General features: G+C 39.5%; 1 pseudogene; it reads left to right on the top strand.

Annotated features, from left to right (window-relative positions):
- Positions 1-398: 398 nt before the first annotated feature.
- LOC131769210 (uncharacterized) lies at positions 399-3871 on the top strand (annotated as a pseudogene).
- Positions 3872-4104: the final 233 nt, after the last annotated feature.

The following is a 4104-nucleotide window of genomic DNA, read 5'->3' as shown; positions in this document are numbered from 1 at the left end:
TGTACCCATTATTCAATACCGCGCTCTCCACGTTCGTATAGAATGTACTTATCCAACGTTTTATGCTGCTACCAAAATTAAAAGCATCTAAAATTCTCATAATAAAGGGCCATTCGAGAGAATCAAAAGCCTTACGAAAATCAAGAGCTATAAGAATGCCCGGAATTTTTTGCTCTTTTGTTAGGTCTAGAACAGCGCTTATAAGTCTAATGTTTTCCCCAATGTAGCGTCCTTTTACAAAGCCTGTTTGGTCTGGGTGTATTAAGTTCGGCAAAACCGTTTCTAATCTTTTAGCTATTGCTTTCGCAGCGATTTTTTGATCGACATTCAGTAGGGTTATCGGTCTCCAGTTATGCAGGTCAAGTAAAGAGCTGTCTTCCTTTGGTAATAAAGTAATAATGCCCCTTCTTTGCGAGATGGTAAGTTCATTTTTCTCGTAAGCCTCGTTTAAGCATGCCAGAAGATTTTCGCCTAATAGGTCATAGAAAAATTTATAGAATTCCACGCTGAATCCGTCTTCACCTGGCGCCTTATCACTTTGGAAAGATTCTAGTACATTTTTGCACTCATCATAACTTAGAGCCTGTGTAGGATGTCCTCACAATCCTGAACTAGAGTGGTCAGAGAAGTACAATCCACCAGCAGGTAGGCCATTTGCTGAGCCAGCTCCTGGGCCAATTCAAAGATACCCAAGCAGTGCTGAAATCAGGGAAGGAGCCGTTTTTGACCAAATGTTTAATGATGATATGTGGGACTTGATTGTGGCAGAGACAAACAGATACCACAATCAACAAGTGGTGGCAGAGCCAAACAAACACAAATGATAGTGGACTCCAGTCACCAAGGATGAAATGCAAGCATGATGACTTCAACATGGACAAAGTGTGTAATTCTGCCAACCCCACTTAAGTGGGGTTTGTACATATGTTTAAGCATTGTTACCTGGCAATGTATGACATATTTTACATCACATTCCAGTGGGAGTCTTAGATGGAAGCTGTGTAGTAAAACCTGTTTTGATGCGGTTGGAGAATCTAGGATCAATTGAGAAATTTGAAGTGAACTTTATCTGGTGTTTTGACCATAATTTGGAAAGCTTTGTTTGCTGAGTGGATATGGAGAAAGCAGATGTCTAAAAAATGGTGTTGATCTTTGAAATTCATAAAGATTTCATCCATGAAAGATTATGCATATTCACACCTGAAATTGAAGCGAACCGTAATTTTTGCTTTTTGTTTTACATAAGTTTGGGTGATATTTAAAAGTAAAGTCAGTCTTCTTAAAGCGAAGACATCGTTCACGGAAGGGAAAAGGTTCTTCACTTTATTTTCCAATCAGGCAATGTTCAATCCCTTATCTCTCATGGATCACAGATGCGGCAATTCCACTCTGCATTCCAGCCATCAGAGGAAATGATCACGTAATCATTGTCTACTTCTTCAACAATGCACGCACACCAAACTCCTTCTTCATCAACTGCTTCAGCTTTGAAGCCCGCAGGTCGTGTTTTCACGGGTGATTTTTCATGTTGCTAAGCGAGTGACAACCAGAAATCTCATGAAAACAATTGGTTGTCCAACTAGCTGAAAGTCAAGCGAGTCAGCAAACTTCAATTGAAGTTTCCATTAGATTTAAGCCACCAAACCAGGTCGCTTAAACTTGTTGATAATTGACTTCAGCCAATCACATGGCGCCTGAGAGTCAAACAACTGATAAACTTGTCAGACATGAGGTTAATGGACCTTGTACCTTGTACCTATTTCGTGGGAATAAGTTTGTAATGGCCCATCCATATCATAATTTCGATTTCAATTTTCCACACTTTTCGAATCAAAGGTTCATCCCATAAGGTCCAATGATTTTCCTGCATTGGCCACAAATTCAGAGAGATGCTCTTCGTCCTGGGCCACAAGTGCAGTCCACTGCAGGCCACATAAGTCAAGAAGGTGAAAGTGAAATTAGCGAGGAATCTGGCAGCAAGGTCACACTAACACTTTTTGTTACAATTCCCATGTTCACGAAGTGTGCGAAGCATCTCCCAACTTGAAGAAAAGAATGCAAGAAAATGGTTGCTTCCCCTTCCCCCATCGTCCCCAATTGCACATCTACACTTTTAACTCACATGTACAGGCAATTGCCTGGACATAGGGGGGTCCAATGCATTGAATAGCCTTTTTATATGTCGATGTCCAGGACATGCAATCATTTTAGCATGAAGCATAAAGCATAAAGCAAGTTATAAATTCTATTATGCCTGAAACGAAAGCAGATTCAGAACAGATTTCACTTAAGGAAGCCTCGCAAAGAAGAAAAGAAGAAAAGAAATAAGCAATAGAATGAGTCAAGAAACAAAAGCAAGAAGAGTGGGAATTTTCCAAGAGGCCATCAAGAACCAGGCAAAATTAAAAGAGTTTTAAACGCAAAGAGAATCAAAAGAAAGGAGACAAGCTGTCATTAAAGAAAGTCAGTGAAGAAGAGAGAAAATTAGAGAGCAAACCAGAGAAAGAGTCAGAAAATGCAGAGAACAAAATCAGCAAATGGACCAGACTCTAAATGCTGAAGGTCACAATGTGGGCTGAGGATTTCAAAATCGGACTGCAAAAAAAACATGTTACCTATAAAGTGAAAGGTAAATTTCCTGCTATGCCTTGCAAAAAAGCTGATGTCAATGAAAATCTGGCAGGCAGTCCCAGAACTAGAAAAATACTCATCATACATGGGGTCTTGAAACCCCAGAAGAGGAAAGAAAAGTTGCAAGTCTAAAGGCTCTTGCATCAGACATATCAGCAGGACTCATGGTAATAAAATGCTCTGGGTCAAATGAAAAAGAGCCACATTTGGAGCTTTTAAATCTCTTGCATTTGGAGATAATGTCAAGAAATCTAGAGCCAAAAGTCCTTGAGGAGTTTGGTCAACCTCAATGAACGAAGTATAAGTAAACCCAAAAAGAAACAAAAAGAAATCTTAAAAGGCAACAAAGAAACCTGGCTGTACATAAAGCGCAAAGTTCCCAAAGATGCTCTTTCCGAGGAAGATAAGGAAAAAAATTTTCAATGACTGGTCAAGTTCAGCTAGCGGGCCAACAGGAGACAAGAAAGACTTTGTGAAGAAATGTATTGGTAAAAAACAATACAAATTACTTTGAAACCTCTCATGAAAAAGGAGAGCAAGATGCAGCTCACTCACATATAATAAAGAAGATCAGCCAAGTAGTTCTCAACAGGACTGACACCATCAACAGTGCTAAGGCCATGCATGAATACCTGGAAGTCAACTTCACATAGCCTGCTTCAAATGCAGCTCACTTAAAGCAGTCTTCTTCCATGTACCATCTGAAGGGGAAGAGGCTGTTTCTAGAAACAGAGATGGAAGAAAATTTAAAAAGATAAAGGGAATCAGGCAATGGCATCGTGTTAAGTCTTCAGCCCTGCAAGAAAAAGTGTTGGTCCAACACCTTTCCTGCTAGTACATTAATTGCATTATGAGTGGGGAGGCTCATTGTGCAAACAAGGCATTGATGAATGATTGGAAAGAGGTTACCATTGCTACAGATGGCTCAGTGGCAACAACCATGCAAGCCAGAGAGAATACCCTTGACCATGACACAGCATCTCACTTAGCTGACATAGCAGCAAATGGAAGTACTATTGCCACTACATGATCCAATGTATGACTTCTACCTTTTAAAGGTCACATCTGATGGGGAGCTTGAAAGCAAATTTACTGATAACTATGAGTTTAATGCGTTAAGGGGCCAGGAGGTTCTCAAGGGACACTTTTACCTGAGAGGAACATTAATGATATGACATTTACACTTGATGAGAAGCACACTGCAGCTGTTTACACTGCCAGTCTGCCACATTTGTGGTGATCTGACAGAAAAAAAAAACATTTTTCTAAACTTTCTCTCAGAGAAAATGAAGAAATAATTGCCTCTCTGTGATTTAGAACCATTTTGGCCCATTTTTTACTTAATTCATTGCTATATACATCTTGAACTCAAATGTACAAAACTTGCCACACCCACAAAGCATTATGGGTAATATTAAGATTTGCTATGATTGGCTGAATTTTTTTTAATATTTTTATTTTCCAAACAGAAAT

The sequence above is a fragment of the Pocillopora verrucosa genome, chromosome 3 (assembly GCF_036669915.1).
Source record: "Pocillopora verrucosa isolate sample1 chromosome 3, ASM3666991v2, whole genome shotgun sequence".
Taxonomy (NCBI): domain Eukaryota; kingdom Metazoa; phylum Cnidaria; class Anthozoa; order Scleractinia; family Pocilloporidae; genus Pocillopora; species Pocillopora verrucosa.
The sequence above is the reverse complement of the archived record's forward strand: the minus strand, read 5'-3'. Positions and strand labels throughout refer to the sequence as shown.